We start from the raw sequence: 18,194 nt of genomic DNA on the forward strand, positions 1-18,194 counted from the left end.
CAACCAAAAACCATTTTATTTATTTACTTACTATGAACATGTTACATATGTCACAAATTTTCTCACTACCAACTTAAAATATTTTTTCTTTTATCCCCATAAACAATCAAAGTTATGCAAGAAATGCCAAAATTTTGGCAAATAAGATTTTTAAGGTACAGAAGGCACATTTTCAAAAGAATTAAAGTGGTAACAAGTCAACTGATACAATAATAAAAATATTCTTAAGCTGAAAAAGATATAATATCTTTTGATTAAATCAACAAACACTTATTAAGTGCTTGCTATACATCAAATATCAGCTGTGGTGAGTGTTAGGGATATTAAAAGGGGGGTAGAGGGGAGAGATGGTCCTTGCATTTAAGGACATTTTATCCTCTTCACATTCTAATATGGGGAGGTAGCGTGCAAATAATTATGAACATTCACGATACATATAGTATAATGGGGAGGAAATTCCAGATGGAAGGCACTATGTGGAGGTTGGGGGGAAGACAAAGAAAGCCTTCTGGGGAACTGATGATAATAATAGACCATTAGAGCTAAATTTGTAAAATGGAAAAATCATATGCACAGAACTGATAACTGAATTCACAGGAGAGGACTAGATCATCAAAAGAGATAGTATAAAAAAGGGAAAAAAAGAGGTTCTAGGGCCTAGGATAGAGTTTGGATGAACACCTAGTTAGTGACTTGACTTGGATGAAGAACCAAGAAAGGAGGCTGAGAAGGAGCCTTCAGATGAGAAACAGGAGAGAGTAGCGTCAGAAAAAGATATAAACTCATGAAAATGCACATACAATATCATCTATAATATGATATATAATGCAGATCTATGTAGTTCAGGGAGAGGAGACACTGTTTAGCCAGCATAACATTGTTACATTTCTTTTATAAAGCCCAGGAGAATCGTGCTGTGTTTGCTAACAGAAATGCCTATGTAATTGTGGCAGCAAGGCAAAGCTAACCAATTCATGTTGTCTTGATTTTTGGTTTGAAAAAAAATAATTATAGTTATAGTGTACTAAGTTAGAATGATATAGGCTATTGTATTATTAGAAGTAAAATAAGTATAAAATAAGATATCTCTGCCCATAAGTAAATTATTATCAAGTTGAAGCTATATTTGTGCATAAAAAAGTCCCCAAAAGAGATGATAGTGAAAAGAATACTAGATCTGTAGTTAGGTGGGCCTGTATTTAAATCCAGCCTCTGTTCCTCTCTACTTAACCTCTGAATCATAGTTTCCTTTTATGTAAAAGGAAGGAGTTGGAATAGAGAACCTCTCTAAGGTCTCTCTATTGTTTTAAATATACACTCCTATTAAACTCCATAAAGCATTATAAAAACAAGTGCCAAACTCATGTTCTAAAAGTCTAAAGAATACCATGGACTGGGTTGGGAATATGAAGCAAAAGAAACTACAGCCAGATCTTGGGATAATAGGCAGAAATAAGGCAGATAGGAGAAGGAAAAGATAAAGTAGAGACACAGAGGCAGGAATATACATGATATGTTTGGAAGAAAGTGAGTAAAACCTGACCCTAAAGACCAACTACTTAGGCACAGGAGTCTGAGAGGTTAAGACTGGGGGGCGGGAGGGGGGGGTCGCTAGATTGTGAGCTTTCAATGCCTTTCAAGGCTCAAGAGATTGGACAATGGAAAATTACATAAGATTGATGGGCAAGGAATGATTTGATTAAAGTCGTATTTTATAGAGATTAATGTAATGGTAATATTCAGGATGATTGGAGCAAGAGGAAATTCAGAGAATTGAGAAGATTTGATAATTGGTTGAATAGGACTATACAATTTTATACCTGGAAGCAAACACAGAAGCCATATAGTTCAATTACGCTCCACTTCACTCCCTAATCTTACAAAGAAACCATGGTTTAGAGAAATAAAGTGACCTTCCCAAGGTCATATGACAATTTGGAACCAGAATCTCAACCTAAAGTGCAATATATCCCTTCCAATACAAGCTCCTACTGCTTGAACTAAAAAGATTGCAGGGATTTAAGGAGTAGTGAGGAAATGAAGAAAGAATATTAACTATATATAATAATATTAATTACTCCTCCTGAATCACTGTCTTGTTGGGGCAAAAGGACTTACATAGCTCAATGTGCAGGGTTATCTAAGACAGATCATAGTGGAAAGTTCAGACAAAAGGTGATCCCTACTGAAGAAAGAAATGGCAAACTATTCCAGGATTTTTGCCAAGAAAACCCCATGGACAGTATTAAAATGATTTTTAAAAAATAGGCCATCTGAAAATGAGCCCTTCAGGTTGGAAGGTGTCCAATATATTACTGGGTCAGAATGATGAACAACTACAAGTAGCAAAGTCTGAAACAGCTGGGTCAGAGCTAAAAGGAAGCTCAGTTGTGGATGTGTCTGGTGACAAAAAGACAATCTGCTGTTATAAAGATCAATATTGAAGGAGCAGCTAGGTGGCATAGTAGATAGACTACTAGCCCCAAAGTTGGGAGGACCTGATTGCAAATCCAGCCTCAGACACCTAATACTTAACATACTAGCTATATGACCCTGGTCAAGTCACTTAACCCGAATTGCCTTGCCCCCCCCCCCCAAAAAAAAAAGATCAATATTGCATAGAAACCTGTAATATAAGATCAAGGCCATCTAGATATGGTCAAAGAGAAGATAGAAAGTAAACATCAACATCTTGGGTTGTCACTGAACTTAAATGGATGTGAATTTAATTCAGGAGATCATTACATATACTACTTTGGGCAAGAATCCCCTAAAAGAAACAAAGCAGCTCCAATAGTCAATAAAAGGATGAGAAATGCCTTAGGATATAATCTAAAAAAAAAAAAAAAAAAAAGACATAATGATAGCTGTTCAAATCCAAGGCAAACTGTTCAACATCACAATAATACAAGTCTACACTCTAAACACTGATACAAAGAGGTCAAAATTGTTCAATTCTAAGATGATCTACAAAATCTTCTAGAAATAATACCATAAAAAGGTGTCCCATTATCATAGGGGATTAGAATGTTAAAGTTGAAGATCAAAAGATAATTGAATAACAAACAAATCTGGCCTTGAAGTACAAAATAAAGCAGGGAAGAGACTACTAGAGTTTTGTCACTGGGTTGGTCACAGCACTCTTTTTCAACAACCCAAAAAGTACTCCACATGTGGACATCACCAGATGGTCAATATTGAAATCAGATTGATGATGTACTTTACAACCAAATGTAGAGAAGTTCTTAAAAATCAATTAAAACGAGTGCTGACTGAGGTTCAGATCATGAATTTCTTACTGCAAAATTCAGACTTACATTAAAGAAAATAGGAAAAAACATTAGATCATACAGGTTGTATGACCTAAATAATATTCCTTATAAGGATGAAGTGGAAATAAAGAATAGGAATTAGGGATTAGATTTGATAACTGAAGAACTATGGACAGGAAGCAATATTGAATAGGAGGCAGCAACAAAAATGTTTGAAAAATGAAGAAAAAGATGAGCAAGAAAACTGGTAAAAGTTTTTTTTACGAGTACCCAAGGGAAGGAGGAAAGCAAAACATAAAAGAGAAAGGGAATAATATATTCAAATGAATGCAGAATTCCAGAGAATAACCACGGAAATAGGAGGTTTTCTTAAATGAGCAAAAAAAACAAAACAAAACCAAAAAACTAAAGGAAAATAATTGAATGGGAAAAACAAAAAAAAAAATTTCTTTAAAAATGATGCTATCAAGGGAACATAATACAATAATGAACATGATAGACAAAAACGATAGGGAATTTAACATAAGTAGAAGAGATTAAGAAGAGGTGGAAAGAATATATGGAAGACCTAGAGCCACATTTCCTAGAAAATGAAGGCAAGTAGGCTTTGGAGAACCTTTCTACAATAAGGGGACAGAATCACGGTGGAGCTATTTAAAACCCTAAATGATGATCCCGTTAAAGTGCTATGCTCAATATTATAGTCAATTTGAAAAACTCAACAGTGATTCCTGGATTAGAAAAGATCAGTTTATATCTCAATGAAGGGTAATGCCAAAGGATGTTCAAATTACTTAACAATTTATATTCATTTCATAAAACAACAAGGATATGCTTAAGATTCTGAAAGCTAGGGTTCAGCAATATATTCAGTAATATATAAAATTACTAGAAGTGCAAGCTGGCTTTCAAAGAGGCAGAGAAACTAGAGAGCAAATTGCTACATTATGGAGAAAGCAAGGAAGTTCTAGAAAACAACTATTTCTGTTTCATTGACTAAAGCATTTGACTATGTTCACAACATAATGTGGCAAGTCCTCAAAGAGATGGGGATACCAGATCATCTTATTTGTTTCCCAAGGGACTAGTGACAGATTTTTTTTCTATTTATGGGAAGGAAAAGTCTAGAGTGTAAGATATTATAGTGGAAGGCCTCAGGTAGCAACGGAGTGGAACAAACTGAAGGCATTGGAAGAGACGATATGTAAACAACTATTTACAAACAAGTTATATATAAGAACTTAAGAGATAATTAACAAAAAGAAGGCACAGAATTAAGGATCAGAAATAAATTTTTGTAGATTTGAGGGCTTAAAGGGAAACAAGGAGATGGAGATTATTAGAGTATGAGGGGGAGAGAGCATTCCAGGTAATGAGGACAACCAGTGAAAATGCCTAGAATTGGGACAAACTGTTTTACAATTTTTCTCAAGGACAGCCTTATTTTTGTAATCTAAAAATTATTGGTATAGTACTCTCTCAATAATATGGAGGTCGATGACCCATGCTTGAGTAAGGAGTGGGGAAGAGCTAACAAGAGGAAATAGAGAGATCCAAGGTTCTTTTAGCTTCCAGCTTTGAGAGGAATGACTGTTCAATGCCAATCTCTTTTCAGCCTGCTAACTCTGGGAAGAAGTTAATCTGAAAGGAACTGGTAGTCTCTACCATACCCCTATTCACAGCTTGGTATACTAGAGACTTAAGGAAATTTTCTACTTGGATGAGATTTGGGAATTTCTTTCTTCATTGAATTGAAATAGTTTGCTTCAAACTTTATTGGGAGAGCTCCATCACTCTACACTGCCTGGTGTTTATTTTTATATGTATACCTTCTCTACTTGGATAAACAGGTTTCTTTGTTAATTGACTCCATTATGGAACTAATATCTGGTGAGAAGGGAATCAAACCTTGGAGATAATGCTTTGGGATTCCCTTTCCCTATTAATGACTAGTGATGAGGAGTTTAGTTAGAATACTAATGTTATTTCCCCTAAATCTCCTGATTCTTCTCCTGACAGAATTCAAAGTCTCCCTTAGAGAAGGGTCAAATGAAAACAATCTCAAGAGATGTCACATTAAGAGAGCAACATTACATAATTTGTGCAAAAGTACGTACACACTTAAAAAAAGAAATCTAACTATATTGCCACAAGGGTCTTCAATCAGTTGCTCAGGACCACAAGGCTGAGAGAATTTCAGAGACAATTGATCCTTCAGAGGTAATTGTTATTTTTGAGCATTTCCAAAAGTTAACTAAGTTTGAGCACAGTGCCTAGAACACAGTAAGAATTTAATAATTTTTTACTGGCTGACAACAAGTATAGAGGAAATAATAAAACTGCTGGGTAATTGCTTCTGGCATTTTTATTTTTCCTGGCAGAATATACCCTATTCCTGAGGCCTGACTCAGTTTCTTTGTCTTCATCCCTTTTTCCTCCAAGTGGGAATGGGGAAGGGAATAGTAGTTTTTCCTATTTGTAAAACTTTTCCATTATATTCATTATAGAGGAGAGCATGAAATTAATCTTGAGAAAAGATGGAAAGAAACCTAGATTATATATCTTTAGAAAATTAAAAGAGAAATTTCTCTTTATATATTTAAGCCTCTCTCTAATCAACAATGCATATTTAATTACTAATATGAAATATGGTGAATTTTACTGAATGTCCTGATAGTAATAGTACTGGTTTAAAAAGAGTCTCTTTTTAATTTCCAAAGCAACATCATAGAGTCTGTGAGAAACACAGAAACTTCTCATTTATTATGTAAACAGTAAACAAAATAAACACAAAATTAAAAATTCCCCAATTTCTAAATTCTAAAAACAGTACATATAGAGAAAAGGGCAAGAAATTTTAACAAGGCATTCTACCACGAATGTTAAAACATACACTTAATTCAACAAACTTATATTAAGAACTTATTATATGCAAGTCACAGTAAATACAAAAATGAAAAACAGTCCTCATGGGATTTACAGTTTAATTAGAATAAGGGGATATGATACACAATACATACTGTATGTATGTAATTAAAGTGTGCAATAAGGGTTAACAGAAAAAGAAAACAAAATATACATTTTATTTTTTGTGCCACTAGTTAAATAAAACTTGGATTTTATGAGGTAAAATATATTCATTAGACTACTACAGACAACTTATGATTCTTTTAGGTTACTAAAGAATGAACACTAATCTAAAGTAGAGTTTTTAAACTCTACAAGATTCTGCAATACCAAGCTTTTCATCCCTGACAACTTGAAATGAAGGCTAAGAATTTTAATTGGTTGCTTTAAAAATCTACACATCCTTTTCAGACCAAACATAATTTCCTGATACTGGAAGGCTAAAGTCACTCAAGTACCACCAACATTCTTAGTGCCAGAACAATTCAACCACTGTATTAGAGGCAGTCTTTTAAAAATGTTTAGAAAAACAGATATGTGAAACTAAGAGAAGAATATGAAGAAGAATAAAATAGCGAAAGACAAAAGGACAATATGGTAGGAAAAATAAGAAAGGAAACACAAGGAAGGATAATTCCAATAAAAATGATAGGAGGAAAAAGAGTGGGCAGAGAAATAGGGAAGAGACAGAGAGAAAAAGAAAACCAAGAAAAGTCCATACCACTGAAAACTTTCCCCTAGGCCTCCATTTTTTAAATAAAACTAACTCATACCAGAGAGGCCTTTTGTACATGCCCTCCTTCTCAACCTTATAAAGAGTACACCTATTTACAATGAACCTGACAATTTTTCTACATAAAGAGTGCTATAAATGGTAATTAGGTCAAGATGGCCCACAAAAGTTAATCTATCCCATTATAAAGCCAAAATAAAATGATTTGTATTAAAATTTAATTTCTATGGGACCATACAAACTAAAATACCAGAAGTACAATTAGCCCATACCCCAAGGCCTCTAGAAAACCTCTCATCTCCCAATGAAAGATTTCTTCCTTCTTATCTTCCCTGTCCACTTAAATCTCTTTATTATTCCAATGATGAGAAAGAACTTAGTTCTTTATCTCCCTCTTCAGTGGACCCAGCTTCAGAAAATCCAAAAGCAGCAGCAAAAACAAAGGACTTGTGCCAAGATGGCGCATGATGGTTAGCCCATCTTATAGATAGATTAGTTTATAAATGGACTATATATCCTTAGGAACTGCTTGCACCAATTATATATTTACATTCAGGGTATATTATGGACTTAGTTAAGAGCCTGGATCATAACTGTTTTGGTCTTAGAATTTGAAAAGATAAGACTTTCAGAAATTGTGTAGTAATATAGTAGAAAAAGCATTAGGGAGAAGTTCAGGAAACCTGGGTTCTAGTACAGCTCTGGTCAGTAAGTATAACCATAAGTCAATATAACTGACAGTGTAAGCACTAAAACTCTCTGGGTCTGGGTTTCCACATCTATAAAATGTGGGGATTGTATTTTGATTGTAATCTGAGATCCTTTTTAGCTCTTTAATTGATTCTGCAACAAAAACTAAAAGGAATAATAGCAAAAACAGATAACTATAATTATCGTCATATTTTCTGAAGTAAAGCTTGTCCCTAAAAAACTGGTGAGAAAACGTACCTCTCATGGGGGTGGAGAGAGCAGTGAGGAGAAGAGGGAAGAGAAGAGGATTATTTGTGGGAGACATTGAATATACTATCACTACTAATGCTCAGCTACTTTCTCCCCCCATTTCCTTTTTTTTTTTTAAGGGAAAGTTTGATGGAAAGAAGGGATAAATTAAAAAATAAAAATGATATAAATAAAATATATTAATAAATTTAAAAACAAATTAACATTAAATGAAAAATAGAGCTGATAATCTGAAAACAATACCCAAGCTAAAACTATTAATGAAAAGTTAAATTTTTAAAAAAATTTGTCAAGTAAGTAAAAAAGGAAAATCCCGAAAAGTGTTCTTGTTGGAATTTTCCTTCTGAAATTGGTTAGGCAACTGGAACCTTCCTTCACATTAATACAATATTTGCTTTTTTGATAGGTAAATTTACTAATTGTGTAATCACAAAGTATACAAGAGGCAATCATGTCAGAGCTGAACAAGGGCAATTTCTTCCTAAGAATTTAAATTTTTCTGTTGAGTGTATTCTCCCAAAGGTCATGAAATGTATCTTTGTTGTGTTTGCATAATTTAATGAAACAATGCAAAACAACAACAAAGCAAAATACAAAGACACTAAATACTTATAAAATCACCAAAAAGGGCATAATGAATAACTGTGACAATATCAGAAAAATCTTACTTATGTTTCCGAAAAAGATTTTAGGAAGTGCCTTTTAATTCCCTTCATTAAAAAGAATAAAAATAACAGACAATTAAGATAACTAGCCAGATTTTGGCTGTTGAGAATGTTGTTGAAAAGATGGGCCTCAAGTTTCCCAATCACATAATTAGGACAAGAATTTTAAGGTGGGTCAGTGTGATATATCAGTATCTCTACGTCATCAACAAACCCTAAAAGTGAACTAGACTTTGCTCTTTGATTTTTGCCAATTTACGTGAGCATTTCTGAGTGTATTTTAGATTCTTTTTGATGATTTTTTACTAATCAACATTTAACTCTGAAGTTGCTAAATGTTGATCATTTGTTAAATACTTAGTATATGTGAGACATACTGAATAATCAGCCTGAGTCTTAAAGTTAGAATATCTGAGTTCAAGACCTCTGGCAAATATCAACTATGTGATCTTGGGCAAGCTGCTTAAACTCTCTGAGCAAATAATAATAATAATAATAGCTAAAATTTATAGAACTTATAATATATGCCATGCACTGTGCTACAGTGCTTTACAATTATTATCTCATATTATATCTCAAAGACTTTAAGTTGCAGAGAAGGTACCAACTGCACAAGGAGAAGGGAAGTTGCTTCTTTAGGCATAATCATAGGACCAGTACTAATCCCCCTGTAATTCATTGTTTTTTTCTATCCTTGTCCATAATTCAAATGATATTCCTAGAAGGGAACTACAACACAAATTGAAAAAGTATCCAATGTCATCCTTTAATTTTCCTAATAAGACACCTATTTCAAAGATTGCTAAGAGGAATTTAGCAAACTGCAAAATATAGTTTTAAGGATGGGGAGGTTAATTAAGTCAATCAATTACCTCACCCATTTAAAGTTATTAGATGCTAAGCCTAGTTTTATTAAAGTAAATCTTTGTTCACAAATTGTGATTAAGACCTGGTTATATTCCTTATTTCAACTAAGTGCAACAGCAAGTTCAGAGAACCATAGAAAGCTAATCTGAACTAATAGGAGCTATGATATCAGTAATATTAAAATAGAAGGAGAAGAAATAAGTGTCCCTTGAGAGCTGTAATATCTTCAAAGAATATTGAGGGAGTTAAATTAGAAAAACAGAACTACTAAAGGGAAAGTTTCATTCTCAGGAATTTAAAAGAGTAAAGCAAAAAGTAAGAAGGGCATGGACTTTATTTTTCTTAATAAAGGTATGCAAAAATATACAACATGAGTAGACATCAGATGCACCTCACTCAACCTAAAATAGGTAATGAAGAATTGGTGTATGAAATATATCAAACTGAAACAAGTATAGATACTCAAAGTGGCGGGTATTGAGAGGAGGAAGGTACTGACCAAGGGAAAGTCAAAAGAGAAACAAATTTCTGACTCTAGAAGGGGAGAGGGAAAGAATTAAAGAAAAAAGAAAAGAACTAGAATCTAAGGAAGAATGGCAAGGAGTCTAAGGGGATGTCTTTCCATCGTGGTAGATAAATAAATGTACTAGAATATTATTAAGCTATAGAAAATAACAAAAGAGGCCCTCAAATATACCTTTTTATAGCAATTAGTAGTAGAACTCAAGTTTGCTTACTATTTCCTTTCAGTCCCAGAATATGGAGGAGATGGAGATTTAATAATAAAAAAATGTGCTTTATCTGGAGCAATAAATGATACAATACTTAGCCAGAGAACTGAAGAACAGAAGAGAATGGGGAAAGGGGCCAGTTTATATCCATAGCAAAACTAGATACCCCCTGTACTCTTAATTTTACTCAAATAATTGTTCTCTGTATAGCTCAGATAAGTGGGTGGCTTAAGACGTTCTAGTTCTCTCTTTAACCTTATCTTTTTATTTAACCTCCACTTAAAACATTATTTGAAGAAAATTTTTTTATTGAGAGTTTCAGCAAATTTTCCAAGGCCACAAAGCTGGGCAGAGGTTTTAAACCCCTATCTTCCTGACTCCAAGGTAAGGCAGTGGACACACCTAAATGAATAAATTACACATTTAAACAAATTAAGCTGCTATCCATATCCAGAGAAAGAACTATGGAGTCTGAATGAAAATATACTATTTATTATTTTCATCCCCCCCCATTCTTAGCATTTCCTTCTTTTGTTCTGATTCTTCTTTCACAAAATGACTAATGTGGAAATATGTTTAATATGATTGTATCTGTATCCCCTATAACAGATTGCTATAACAGTCAGAACTCAAAATCTTATAAAAGTGAATGCTGAAAACTATCTTTTTATGTAATTTGAAAAAAAATACTATTAAGTAGGGGGGAAAACATTAAGCAAGAATTAACTCCGTAAAGAAAATTACAATCCCCAATTTTAAAAGGGCTCATGGAAATTTTTTTAATTTATGGGAAGAAATTAAGCTAGCATTAAAAGATGCTAAAGACATTAAGGAAATATTTTTAATATGCTTAAGAAAGAAGAACACAATAGGAAATTAAAAAAATCTAATAAAAGCAAAAAAACCCCAACAGTTTAACTAAAACAAAAAAAAGAAACAGAATTATAGATTGTAAAGATCAATATTCAGAAATAAAATATCACTGATTCTCAGACTAAGACACATCTAGACTGAAATGATAGACCTAGAGGATAGATTAAAACATAGTAATGTCAAATTTACTAACATGTCAGAAAATTTTGAAAAAAAAAAAAACCCTGCAAAAATTAATCCAAGAAATTGTTGATAAAACTTCTAATAACTAAGTGACAATATAAAGAAAGAATTCACAGGGCTCAGAAAGGGAAGAGTCCAAGACTCAATACTTAGATACATTATAAATTTTAATAAATTAAAAATGTTTCAAGTTATCAAAGAAAAGATTGAAATGACATGCTAAGAAATATCAACCAAGATAACGATGGATTTCCCAAGAAATTTCATTAGATTTCTTAGAAATCTCAAAGAATATATAAAAATATAATTAATATAATAACTGATAACGAATTTTATGAAGTCCCTACTATGTTGAGAACTGAGGATACTAATACAAAGAATAAAACAATTTCTACTTGCAAAGATCTTACATTCTATTTTTAAAAATAGTTTATATGATCCATAATTGTCAATAGATCTCACAGGCACCAAAACAACCTCTAATATGTTCTTATTACCACAGAGCCTTGAGCAAACTAGGAAAAGAAACAAAATAAAACTAAAGCTCTCAATACCTACCTGCATAGTCTGTGAAAACAAAGTTCCACTTTTCTCTCTGAATGTGTATCTCAAAAAGTTTACATTCTGATGGGGAGACAGAAACAATATATAGGAATATATGCAGCAGAAATATAAATACAATTATATAAAGAGTAATTATAGGGGCAGCTAGGTGGTACAGTGGATAGAGCACTAGCCCTTTAGTCAGGAGGACCGGAGTTCAAATCTGACCTCAGACACTTAATGCTTCCTAGCTGTGTGACCCTGGACAAGTCACTTAACCCCAACTGCCCTAGGGGAAGGGGGGAGAAGAATAAATATAAAGTATCTTATCAGTTCCATTCATTCATCCTCAACACAATATGGGATCATAATAGTGGAGTGTTTCCTTTTTTTTTTTTTTTTTTAAAGCTTACATGTTTTTCTTCTTTTTATCCCCCCCTACAGTCATTGATTGAAAGAAAAAATTAAATACAACTAACTGTCCCTATTAAATTTAATCTTACTGATTTTGACCACTGCTTGAATCTTAAAATTTCTGTTAAATTAGTTATCCCACACAAATACAAAAACAAATAGTCACCAAATAAATTTTATTTTGTATTCTTTTTTGTGTGTTTTATTTTATTTTAAGCGAATTTGCTTAATTTGACAGTTTTCAGGGAAACTAATAATGTATATCCTTCTCCTTGGTGATTACTGAGTTAATGTAGTAATAACTGAAATGCACTCCTCTTGTATTTTAAAAATAAGATGGAAGATGTAATCAAGAAAGCCTCTTACCCATCTGTCTCAACTGTGCTTTAGAATCCCCAGAACCACTGTGTGGATGCAGGTGGCAAGTCAGAGTAGATTTGGTCTTTCTTTACTCATTCTATGGTTTTAGGTTTTGGTCTGACTCTTGCTTTGGCACACATCCTGAGAAGCACCATTTTTAGGCTTTATCAAGAATTGTAAAATATTCATTTGAATCCTGCTGGCTTCCAGTGAGGCTCAAGATACCTCAGAGCTTCTCCTACAATAGGAGTTCTTAAACTCTTTTGTGTCACAAAAGGATCCATTTGGTAAAATAATGGACCCTTCTCAGAATGTATTTTTAAAACTCATAATTGAACAGAAAATTTTCACTTAGATTTTAATGAAAATAAGTGTATTTTTCGCATTCAAATTTATGGATTCCATAAAATCTCTTCACCTACCCACATTGTCAACCAAAATGTTACCTCAGCATTGTCTCTAACAAGAGTGGTTTAATGCTTTCCAGATAAGTAAACTAAGGCAAATACAAGTTAAGTGACTTGCCCAAGATCAATACAGCTGATAAGAACCTGAGGCCAGATTTGAACTAAAGTATTCTTGACTTCAGATCCAGCATTCTACCCAATGAGATACTTGACTAAGCCTTGCAGAAGTGTTCAAAGAGACAGAGGGAAGGAGGGGGAGAAGAGCAAGTTCCAAAAATGTGGGACAGCTGGAACAAAGTATACAAAGGCAGGAGAAAAAGGCTAAATTCATAAAAGAACGAGTAAGCCAATTGGGTTCTCTTCTACCTGAAGAGAAAAATAAAATTAATATAGAGAGGTGGGTAGAAGCCAAGCCAGAAGAAGTTTTACATACCAAATCAGGGATCTACAATACTGTATCTAAATCATCTTCCAATTTCAGTTATCAAGTTTAGGACTTTATCAAGGAGGCAGATAGAAACAAAGTATTCCATACTAGAAGGTTCATTTCAATTTTACTACCAAAGTTATGAGGCTAAAATAGCTCTGAACTTTGTTTCTACAGTGAATAAAATAGCAAGAGCTATCATAATGTGCAACTACTGTCTATATATTCCCAAATGAAATATTTAAAAATTTTAACTTCAACAGAATGCAATTAATTACTTTTACTGGCCAAATTAATAATAGCACAAACACAATAAAAACTTTACCCATATTAGCCACCTGATTATACACAGCAATAGAAAACCACTTTGGCACAAAAAAGTGAAACTCATTGATGATACAACTAGCTTGGTTAGAGGTATAATGCTCTTCTTAGAAGAGCAATTCCTCCCACACACTTGGAAAGAACAGCAGTTTGACAACAAAGAATGGCTTTGAAAATTACCAAATATCTTCAGTGTTTAAATATTAAAGTTAATTTAATATTTGTAAGTATATACATATACACACATTATATAAAATTAGGTATGGGTAGATTAGCTCAATATGTGGTTCTTAAAATACAAAGACTTCCTTGAACATGTTTATCTAATTTCTTAAAATACAGCTTTCACAAAAGTAAAACTTTAGTTCTCAATTGTATTTAAACATGAAGTAAATTAAAAACAAAGAGACCAAATCTCTATGAATTCTTTTTTACTAAACAGGACACATATAGCAATCTAAAGCACTTCATTAACATAATTCCAATTGTTTTCTTCCCTTGTATTTCCCTTGATTTTTATTCCAATCTTTGATTCCCAACCCCCCTAGCTAATGTAAATTACCCTTTGACTCACAAATCCTGGTCCCTTTGAATTCCAATAGAAGGTCCGGACCAGTCCCAGCCTCACCCGGATCTGAGCCAACTTTGGGGCTATACCCTGGAGCTAAGTCTCCGACTTAAAAAGACCACACTGGGAACCCCTCTTTGCAGAGATTCCAAACATGGTCGCCATGTGAGGACCCTCTGTCTACTGCCCCCCTTATCTCTACCTTCACCTATCTCCTACTTCTAAACTCAGTAATAAACATCTTTTATTAATCTAGCTCTCTGGGCCAATAAATGCTTTTATTGGGAATCTTGCGCTGCTACTAGACCTCATATACCGCCGTATCCTTGCGCCGAATCTAAGGGGGTTGCAGGGGGTTGCGGGGGAATTCTGTTTGACTCCCTGTACCCCAAACCTGCCACTAGACCTTAACTAAACCCTAATTTCATTTAGGTACCCCAAATGTAGACCTCAACACGTGGTCAAATGTAGACCTCAACACATGGTCTACACCTCAACATTCAGTTCCAGACCTCAACAATATAACCTATATGAAACTTTTTGATGTTTCAGAGAAGGGGGAAGAAGTGAGGGAAGAATAGAGAAAATTTACAACTCAAAATATTTTTAAATGAATGCTAAAAATTGTTTTTATACTTAACTGAGGGAAGATATGTTTTAAATGGTCAATAAAATCCAATTCCAAATGTTAAAATAACTTTGAAAAAATATATTAATAGAATTGTTAGGTTATTTTTTCTGTCAAATTTCTTACAAGGGTACATCAAAAAAGGGTTCTTTCCCCTTCTCAGTTCTTTGCTTTAACTAAAAAATAAGTTATTTCTCTCCTGACTAGGGATCTACCTTATCTCCAATTAGGTTCACATAGAAGGAATGAAGACTTTAGCTCTCCTAAAAACCACAGAAAGCCTTTGCTAGTAGTACAACAATCTTATGTAATCCATAATTCAGAAAATAGAACTCATTTTTAGACTATAGGACTGCTATAGGACTGCTTTAGATATTTTTCCAAAATAATAACAACAAAACTCGTTTATTGCTCTTAAGGTTAAAGTTTATCCAAGTACTTAAAACACACACACCACACAGAGTCAGACATGATTGAAATTATTAAACAACGAGCATTTATTTTATAACCAGCAAATGTCAGATGCAAGGTTTGAACTAAAGTTCTATTGATTTCAAATCTACTTTTTATTATACTGTAACCCAAATCTAGCTAAGTGAAAGTAATTTAATCTAAATACAAAGCTACTGTAAATACAAATTCCCTTGTCTTGGGAAAGAAACTTCTCAAGCTAAGCTGTTAAAAAAATGGAAGCTAATATATCTATTCAGGTAAAACATCTTATTTTTTAAATGCAGCAATCCATCATGATCACAATTACTATTTTACATCCATACAGATTTGGCTCTATGCTTTTTTGCTGAGGCAATTGGGCAATCGAGGCAAGTCAAGTCACTTGCCCAGGATCACACAACTAGGAAGTGACCTACCTTTCAAGTGTTAAGTGTCTGAGGTCACATTTGAACTCCGGTCCTCCTAACTTCAAGTTTGGTGTTCTACCCACTGCCCCACCTAGCTGCCCAAGCTCTGTGCTTCTTAAAGCTCCAAATTTTAAAACTGGTTTTAAAGACAGAAAACATTAAAGAATGCTTTGGCTTTTTATTCATTGATTCTTCTGAATCCAGAGTACTTTCACATAGTTTACTTCATTATTTTTCTGATTTCTTCTGATCAAAGGAGAATTCGGTATTAAAGAAAAGAAAATCTAGTTATGTCGTGATTTTCTCGCAAACCATCCAAACAATAAAATTTATAACCTAAGGTCTTAATTTTTCATTTCAGTACTCAATTCCTCTGCTAAATCACAGAATATCTTTTCACTATTTTTTCTCTTTTCTATTTAATTACAACAAAAAATTTAGTTTCACTGAATGACTATAGAAGTTGTGGCCTAAAGTAATATTTAGCCATGTACTCCATTAAAAAATTATTTTTCTCATTTGTATTGTGTTTAAGGCTTTTGAAAATGTTCTGCTAACTAATTTAAAAGCAACAAAACCTAAAAATAACTTTTAATGGTCATAACATTTAATGGTCATTACTGCAAGATCATGTTGCTAAATGTCCTTTAAAATGGCTAACTAACCTAGCAGCAGACCTCCCCAAAAAAACCTCCACCTAAAAATTATTTATTATAAATTATTTGAACCAGGAGAACACAGCAAGAACAATATTATATGATGATCAATTCTGATGGATGTAGCTCTTTTCAACAGCAAGGTGATTCAGGCCAGTTACAATGATCTTGTGATGAAAAAAAGCCATCTATGCCTGAGAGAAGACTGTGGGAACTGAGTGTGGATCACAGCATAGTTTTTTCACTTTTGTTGTTGTTGTTTGCTTTCATTTTCTCTTTTTCTTTCTTGATCTGATTTTTCTTGTGCAGTATGATAATTGTGGAAATATGTATAGAAGAATTGTACATGTTCAACATACATTGGATTACTTGCCATCTAGAGGAGGGGTGGGGGGAAGGAAGGGAGAAAAGATTTGGAACACAAGGTGTTGCAAGGGTGAATAGTGAAAATTATCTATGCATATATTTTGAAAATAAAAGGCCTATTAATAAATAAATAAATAATCTCAAAGCCCAATTTGAACTGTTTAATTTCTATCCTGATTCTAAAAAACTTTCTATCCATTCTAGTGAATTAATTTCTTTCCTAAATTTTGAACACTTAATTATGGATCGTTAAGGTAACATGAATTTTTGACCAACTTGACTTTTTTCTCTGACCTACCTTCAATGACTGCCTGATTACTACATGATAGTTGGACAGATGGTCTTAACAAGGGGCCCTCAAACTTTTTAAATAGGGGGTCAGTTCACTGTCCCTCAGAGTGTTTGAGGACCGGACTATAGTAAAAACAAAAACTTTTGTTTTGTGGGCCTTTAAATAAAGAAACTTCATAGCCCTGGGTGAGGGTGATAAACATCCTCAGCTGCTGCATCTGGCCCATGGGGTCCCTGGTCTTAACTATGGTGTACTTTCCTTGATGATATCTCTATAAAATCAGCTGTTTCAACTTTGTTTTGTTTCTTGGAATAGTTTGAGAAAAATTAAAATAGAAATTTTTAAATGTAACTGTCAGAAGCAGAAAGCTGAAAAGTTGTTGATCAGAAAACTGCACTGGAAACATAGATAAGCAGATGCTATCAATAAGGTAGAGGGAAAAGATATAATGATACAAAGAAAAGCTAAATATTTCTTAACAATTCAGTTAGTACAAGAAGTCAAAAGACATCAAGGCTAATGTCTGTATAAATGTATTGAAAATAAACTAACTGAAATGTAAACTTGTGGTTGAACTATCTTAGACCATTACTAAGGTATTAATTATTATATAATTTTTTACAATTATTATACAATATTAAGTTGTCCTTCCTGAAAAACAGTTTAACATGGCTTTATTCCTGCCTTTAAAATAGTAATCCTGTTTAGAAGCATTATTCTTCCCATTAGAAAAGAATTAACAGTAAGATTCAATGTTAATGCAACGCTCTTTCTACTATTTAATTGGATGACCATGGGACCACTGTTTCATGCTTCATACATGTTAGAATTTTTCCCTGGAACTATATTTAATTGAAAGTTGTTATTAAGAAAAAAAACACTTATGCTTGTGTTACAAATCTATGCAGAATTTAAATGCAAGAGCAGAGATTGCAGAGCTGGTGGAGTAGCAAGAAGCAATGGAATGAGTCCTTCCTTTTACATCTCAAAAATCCTGCAAACAGATATTAAAAATGCATCAGACCAAATCCTGATGGGAAAATATAAGAAAATATGAAACATGACTCATTTTTCTAGATCAAATTGGCATAGAAAGACATACTGGGGATAGGATCTTGATAGGTGAAAACAAAGTACTCTGATGAACAGTACAGAACA

The 18,194-nt window shown here is 33.3% G+C and overlaps 1 protein-coding gene across 8 annotated transcripts in view; it reads right to left on the reverse strand.

The window, feature by feature from the left end:
• Nucleotides 1-18,194, reverse strand: part of FAM214A (family with sequence similarity 214 member A) — a 117,276-nt gene that overhangs the window by 32,611 nt on the left and 66,471 nt on the right. The window lies entirely within an intron of this gene.

The sequence above is a fragment of the Sarcophilus harrisii genome, chromosome 2 (genome assembly GCF_902635505.1).
Source record: "Sarcophilus harrisii chromosome 2, mSarHar1.11, whole genome shotgun sequence".
NCBI classification, from domain to species: Eukaryota; Metazoa; Chordata; class Mammalia; order Dasyuromorphia; family Dasyuridae; genus Sarcophilus; species Sarcophilus harrisii.